Source organism: Arachis ipaensis, chromosome B08, assembly GCF_000816755.2.
Source record: "Arachis ipaensis cultivar K30076 chromosome B08, Araip1.1, whole genome shotgun sequence".
In the NCBI taxonomy this organism is placed as follows: domain Eukaryota; kingdom Viridiplantae; phylum Streptophyta; class Magnoliopsida; order Fabales; family Fabaceae; genus Arachis; species Arachis ipaensis.
In genome coordinates this window covers 13,158,825-13,167,140 of record NC_029792.2, presented here as the reverse complement: position 1 = coordinate 13,167,140, position 8,316 = coordinate 13,158,825, and positions in this window count along the sequence as shown.

Sequence of the window (8,316 nt, the reverse complement as noted above, 5' to 3'; positions counted from 1 at the left end):
TTATGATTTTAGGTAATTTTTGGGTGAATTTGGCAAGTTTTGGCAAAGTCTAATTTAGAGGCAAAGAAAGGACAACAGATGATGTCAGATCCTGACCTCTGTGCATTCAAATGAGCATTTCTGGACCTACAGAAGTCCAAATGAAGCGTTTTCAATGGCGTTGAAAAGTTAACTTCCATAGCTTTCCAGCTATATATAATGGTCTATACTTTGCTTTGGAAATGAAGGCCCAAAATAGGCGTTGAACACCCAAACTACCCCCTTTCTGGCGTTCAACACCCCAAGAGGACAGAACCCAGTGTTGAACGCCCTAAACTGGCGTTCAACGCCACAAAGGGAGCAAGGTAGTGCACTCACACCCCCTAGTGGGCGTTCAACACCCACTCACTCAAGTTGGACACCAAGCTCAACCCAAACACTCACCAAGTGGGCCTAGAAGTGGATTTTCGCACCTTTTTGCTTAGTTTCTTTCATTATTGTAATTTCTAATTATTATTAGTTTCTTTTTAAGTCTAGTCATTAGTATAAATAAGGGAAGATCACCATTGTTTAGAGATCTTATTTTCCCACTAGATTCAAACTTCATATTATTTCTCTGTACAGTATGAGCAACTAAACCTCCTAGGTTAAGGTTAGGAGCTCTGCTGATTTCTATGGATTAATGCAATTACTTTCTACTTCAATCTATGTTTGATTCTATTCTATGATGCATTGTCGTTCTTCATCTTTATGAATCTCGATTCTACATGAGTTGCTTACGAGTCCTGACCCGGATAGTAATGAGCTACAACTTGAGAATGCATCACGGGTTCTAACAAGTTATCTGGGCTAATTGGGGTATGTGACATAAAACCTCGTTAGCCATGGGTAATTGAGGTTCCTGTGGTTCTAAGGGCTAGAACCATAAGAGCGTCAGTCTCTGATCCAGAAGATCCGACCTTATCTGTGGCGTTTTGAGTAGGATCATCAAGAGATTGGATTGCGCGCGCTTCACCCTCTTCCAAATTGATCTAGTCCGTTCGGATGTTTGGTTTGGACCTGAGGAGATTAATGACCACGACTAATGGCTTAATCACTTACAGCCTTGCCATTGAAGGAATCATTCATCATTGGAGTAGTTAGTATGATGTGTTAATCCAGAAGAAGATCTGCAGGATAATCACAGCCATGGTTATTGCTTGTTTATGCGCCTACAACAACCAACAACTATCTTTTTATTCGCCTGACTAAGATCTGCAGGATAATCACAGCTTGCTCAATCCGGCAATCCTCGTGGAATTCGACCCTCACTCACCTGAGGTATTACTTGGATGAGCCGGTGCACTTACTGGTTTAGTTGTGCGAGTCACAAATTCGCGCACCACCTAGATATACCAGAGATTTCCTCAATGATGTCCACCAGAGTGAGGGATTTTCATGTATCCTATGGCTGCGAGGTAACAACTGTTTATGTCTTTACTGTGTTATCAATTTGTAACCTTTTTTGATATTCTGCATAATGAGAACTGTTGTTATTCTATTAATTGGTGTCAGGTTGATAGGATCGCAGTAGCAGAGCAGAGACCAGCATGAGAGGAGGGTTCTACACTGGAGAGTGGCGATAGACCAGTTACGATTCAACGAGGTTAGCACCACGGTTGATACAACCTCTTTTTTAATTTAGTCCTTTACGTAGATTTTGGTTTTTATGCAAATTATAAGTTAGTACGAACAACTTCTACAACCGTTCATACGTGATGCGTATGATGGTAGAAATTGGCAAGTACCGTGTACCCTTGAGAATTGCATTGATGCACTCCGACAGATTTGTTGTCATATAACCAAACCGCCGACCACTGTTGCAGTGTTGTAGCCATATCTCTGGGTTGAAACAGCCTGCCCAGTCCGCCATCCCAGGCGACAACCCTCTCAAGGCATCCATGTACCACTCGTACCAACCTTACTTAGACTATAAGCGGCATTTATAAGGTATCGCTTGCTCTCGGCTGACTTAAAACGAGTCATGAAGTTCGCTGCCATGTGTCTAATACAGTAAGCATGGAATGCCCTTGGAAGATGCCAACCACTATCATCGGCATTGATTGCAGCCTTGATGGCCTGCGATTTATCAGAGATAACCAACATGCCTTATTGTAGGGTAACATGGCATCTTAGATTAGTAAGGAAGAACGACCATGACTCTATACTCACAGACTCCACAATGGCAAAAGCATTAGGCAGGATATTGCTGTTGCCGTCTTGTGCCACTGCAATAAGCAACACCCTACCGTATCTGCCATACAGATGCATGCCATCGACGAAAAGAAACGGCTTGCAATGCTTGAAAGCCTCAACACAGGACGGAAAAGTCTAAAATACTTTGTCGAACATGCTACAGTTGCGGACCAGAAGATGCCCATCATAGTACGGCACGGCCTGTAACTCACACATAGTTCCCGGGAAACAACTCTGCAGGGCCTGAAGCAGTTATGGCACCTTGTTATCTGACTCCTCCCAGTCCCCGTAGATCTGATAAATTGCCTTTTGCTTTGCCATCCACACCTTTCTGTAGGAGGGTTTGAAGTGACAGCTCTGTCGGACCGCACCTTGTAGGATAGGGATGCTGATGGATGGGTTGGACTGTATCAACGGCAGGATGACCTTGCAGATGAGACTGCTATCTAACTGTCGATGGTTCTGGGACATGGTGGGTGCCAAACAAGTGTGCGCTCCACCAACCCTACGGACCTCCCTAACGAAATAAAACAGCCATGGTTGGAAACTACTTAATATATAGAAACCATAAATGAGTAGGTACGCCTCAATTAAACTTGAACTCACCGGTATCCGAGGTTCCGTCGAAGGGCAACACGGAGCCTCTATGGACACCCATTTGCAGCTTGACGGCAATGCACGTGGTACTTTAATCGGTCTGATTCTATCACTTGGTACTCAGCACTCCTGCGAATACTGTAGTTCTTCACACCTTGCATCACTGCATCTCGGCATTTGAATTTGTGACCGATCCAAAACTCTACCCCACCGTCTAGGTTGTAAAAATTAGTTCGTAATTACAATTTGCTTTCTCATATGTAAAAATTAAAGAATAATGTTAAGCATCAATTATGGGCACAAAAAAATCTTGGAAAGTAGGAGTATTTTGATGAAATGAATAATAGAAAGAAAGAATTTCCTCAAAGTTGATGAGGAGAAACAGTGGGTTCTATATTTGAAAATAAAGCATGCATTTGTGTTGCAGAGTTTCAGTTATGACCAGACCAGTCACACAATTAATATTTCAACTGTTAAGAACATGATTTTCCATGGTCAACAATCAATGTTGTCCCATGGTAAAAACTTAGAACTAAAATGGACCAAAAAAAGAAAAAAAATAATTAAAACTTTTAATTTGATTACTACTGATTTTTTTCTTTCAATATATGTCTTTAAAGTTTTAAAATTGTCAGGTTAGTCTGTATATATATGAAGTGAGATTATAGTTCAATTTAGTGTTTGAATAATCAATTATATTATTTAAGAATTAAGTTAATATGTGTCTCAAAAATACATATTATAATTATTAATTAAAAAAATCTTTTATATAAAAGTTATAAATTTTAAATTTTAATACATTCATGTATTTACTAAATATTAAAAAAATCTACTAATAGAATAATAATAGCTTAATATCCTGAACTAAGAACACGTTAATTAAATTCGCTACTCAATTCTAATATCACCAAAAACTATAACTCAAAAATATTGTGTAAAGTTAATCAATGATATGATATATTATGTGATGGTTAGTTTGTTTGTGTATTCAAAAATTAAAACTGAAACAGTAGATTATATATAAGAACCAAGAAGAGTAAGCAAGTGTATATACATAAACTTAATTTTTATTGACGGTATAAAAGAGAAGGAAAACACGTATTTAAACTAAATAAGAAAAAACTTACACAATTCTACCAAAAACAAAAACACAACGTGAATCACCCAAAAACAACATTTTATGTAATTCGAATGAATCCAATTCAAATTACACAAAGCAATAGTAATTCGAATTAACCTAAGTCGAACTACGTGTGACTTTAATAATTTGAATCATACTGATTCGAATTATATATGCTTGAGCTCTATATGATAATTCGAATAACATTCATTTGAATTACACACAAACAAGTACCCCCACTGGTTCAAATCAACATGTATTGAACTCGCACACTGCTTTGAAACTCCTAGTAATTCGAAATAACCTGATTCGAATTATCCCCGATTTGGCTGCCCCTAGTAATTCGAAACAACCTTATTCGAATTACAAAGGCTTAGCCTATAAATAGAGTTCAAGTCAACCTCATTCGAACCACTATCCCAAACCCTTGCCTCTACCAAATCCCAGAGAAAACTCATTCCGTATGATTGCAACAAAGTGTTCAACAGAATATTCAGTTGATGGGGGATGACCCAGACCAACTCTATCGTTTAGATGGCGTCGCCCATATAGCTGGTGTCATCATTGAAGAGGTGAGTGCCATTTTTTCCTTTTAAAACAGGAATTAGTATGTTATATTTTTTACATTTTTACCTTTTGTATATTATAATGATAGTAATTATATACCGTTGTTAAGTGGTTATAATAGTGGTTTATTAGTGAACACAAATAAATAAAAAAGTATGAGTAGTAAGGAGGGTGAAAGTTATCTAAAGTAAGTTTTTTCTTTTTCACATGAGTAGTAATCATTGAAGTAATTTTTTTAGCGTAATATTATACTCTCTCTGAGAAAATTTTTTATGGTAATTAAGTATACCCTTTTTAGGAAGTTTTTAAAAAATTTTCTCGTTAGGCCCACTTTGATGTATTTGAGGTTATTTTCCATTTTAACGTGTAACATGATTTGGTAGAATACAAGTTGTATGTTCTGCTCTACGATATGCATTAGTGAATGATGTTGTGTAAATATGTTCCGAGCCAAGTGACAATCTAATACATTCTTTATGCAGCCCCACCGATGTACCTCGAGCATGCGACGGCAGCAGGGTATGCGCCTAGACGAGAAGTACGTTCTGTACTTGCAGATGATCGGCTTATACCATCTAGCGAGGCTAAATGAGAGATGGTTTAGGCTGGATGAGCCCCTAGTTAGTGCATTTGTGGAGCGTTAGCGTCCGGAGACGCACACATTTCATATGCCATTCGGGGAGTGCACGATTACACTGCAGGACGTGTCGTACTAGTTAGGGCTGCCGATCGATGGGCATTATGTTAGTGGGTGCTTGACAGATTTTCAGACGTACATCGAGGGTGGTCACCCAGCTTGGGTATGGTTCGAGGAGCTGCTGGGTGAGTTGCCTCCTGCGAACTGCATCTAGAAGTTCGCAGTGAACTGCAGCTGGTTCCAGGATACGTTCGGCGAGCTTCCTAAGGGGGTCGACGAGCCCACGGTTAGGAGGTATGCCCGGTATGACTGTGGGTCCATCATACGGTGGCCAAAAATCCTCAGGGATGGGAGGGGTGAATCACATCCGATACACATTGAACACCGAGCTAAGATGATACACCTGATGCACATAGGGATGCCAAGTGTGCCGTGAATAAGCACAACATGCTAAGGCATGACAGCAAGGATAATGAAGTGCCTGAAAATATCCACAATCACATGTCTGAGCTGTGAGCGACACTCTGTAACTACCAAGTGAGAATGATCAAGTAGGCGTGGTCTCGGCGACAGTGAACTCAGAATTATCTCTGTCATACAAAGTCACTGTGAAGCACCTCGACGTCTTCAGATTTGCCTCTATATCCTTCACCAGGTGTTAGCTGAACTGTTGTCTGGTTCCCAGCTGGGCCTCGGCCTCGGCCTCTCTCCCCTTGCGAACAAATAGTTCGGCCAACCTCCCGTAAGTGGCCTTCACTAGTGAACACACCGGAAGGTTCCTGACTCCCTTCAATATGGAGTTGACACACTCAGAAATATTCGTCGTCATATGGTCGTATCTCCTACCATCATCCCGATGTTGTGTCCACATTGCATACTCAATCCTGTTAGCCCAGTCACACATGGCAGGGTCATCACTTCATAGAATATCAAACCAGTAATCGAATTCCACCTCAGTCTTCGCATATGCTGCATTCACAAGAAGCCTCCGTGCATCCTTGCCCTTAAAAGTGAGGGCAAAATTTTTAGCCACATGTCGAATACAAAATACACGATATGCAGCAGGTGGCAGCCAACCTCCGTCCGGAGCCTCAAGTGCGGCCTTGATACCGTTGTGCCTATCTGATATCACCAAAATATCCGGCTGTGGGGTCACGTGCTGGCAAAGATGGGATAGAAAAAAAGACCAGGACTCAGCATTCTCACCCTCCACGAGTGCAAATGCAACAGGCAGGATGTTGGAGTTCCCGTCTTGTGCAATCGCAACGATCAACGTACCCCCTACTGTACAGGTACGTCCTGTCAATACTGACCAATAGCTTGCAATGACGGAATGCCTCTATACACGGTGGGACTGTCCAGAAAAACCGGTGAAAATAGGCTTGCGATTCATCCACTTGCCCACCCACTCGAACAGGACTCGTCCTCAACATTGCAACACTACCAGGCATCGTCAGCTGCACACCTAAGACCCATCGCGGCAGCTCGTTGTATGACTCATTCCAGTCTCCGTAAATCTTTGCCACGACCTTCTGCTTAGCCAACCAAACCCTCCTATAAGTCGGCCTAAACCCGAAATGTGCCTCTGTCACATTCAGCAGTACCTTGATACAGACGGATGCATTAGCTTTAACCATTGGCATGATGTAGGCCGAGATCACATGATAATCAAGACTCCTGTGATCGCTTGAGATCGACATGGCCAAACAAGTATGAGGGTCGTTGTACCGTTTTACCTCCTAAATACCTCTGCGCTGGCGAAAACTGATCCTAATCAACCATGTGCACCTGTTGCCAAATTCAGTACACTTCCCAAGGTACTTGCGATAATTGGACTCCACCACTTTGTATTGTACCCCCCGTCGGTTGCTATATGTCTTCACGCTTAACACAGCCTCCTCTTTATCCTGAAACTGCTGACCAACCTGAAACTCTGATAGACCTCCAGAACCTTGCATATCTCTGGCACCAAATCCAATAGGTTCCCCAAGAACCCCCTCCTGTCTCATGGCATTCAAGTCCAAAGATGAAAAGTGTGGGGGGTACTGCTGAGTCCCTGAGATGGAACCACCGGCAGCCCCAGCTAGATTACTTGCTGCTATGTCATCACCACTATCATCAGCAATAAAGTCCGGCTCCACATCATCAGCGTCATCATCATCCGGCAATGCATCGTTCATCCCAGCTGGTGCCCCACACTATAATGAAATCGGCGCCCTATCAATGATACCAACTTCTCTGCCACCACTGCGGTTGAGATCAATGACGAACGACGGGGAGGCCACATGCTCGTCCTGGGGTGCAATCACAGGCACGGATGAAGATGCACCAACAGGTCTCGAACTAGAATAGGCTGCCGTTACTGGAGTTTGGGTATTCCGGTTCGAACCACCTGAGCTAGAGACCATATCAACCAGCTTTGCCAACAGCTCAGGTGTCCTGACCTCGGGAAACTGCCGACGACAATGGAACAGGACCTCCAAATCCTCGTCACTCCCTATGACAAACGAATCGTATTTTACGTCATCTCGCAGCACTGAGATCGGAAGGCGATAGAATAACTTCTCAACCCGTTTCATGCCTTGCAACCCAAGTTTCTGTATTATTGAATTTAGGAAATCAGCGAAGCTCGTTGTAGATTTCAGAAAAATACTGAGGGGATCCTTATCAGTAAACTTAACACCAGAACATATTTTTTTCTTAATTGACTCTCTATAATGCACCAAACATAAACAACTCTCCTCATTAACCATTGTTTTCGCTCTAATGGAAGGAATTCACGTTCACACCATATTTATACACATTGGCCCTTAATAATTCGAAACAACCAATTTCGAATTATATATATGTAGTTCGAAGCAACCTCATTCGAACTACTATGTCTGGCTTCCTTGCTTAATTCGAATCAGTATGATTCGAACTATTATAATACAAGATGCATATCATGTTGATTCGAACTACCTACGACTAAATCCATGCATAATTCGAATTTACGCTTCCCTATTCATTCGAAGTGTGTTAATACGAATTACTAGTGTTTTCATAGTTCGAATTAGCTTAACTCGAATTACATGAAAATATGCTTTTGGGTGATCCATGTCAGTTTTTTACTTTCGGTAGATTCGTGTAAATTTTTCTTCCATTTAGTTTAATATAATTTTTTATCTGTAAAAGAGTATTG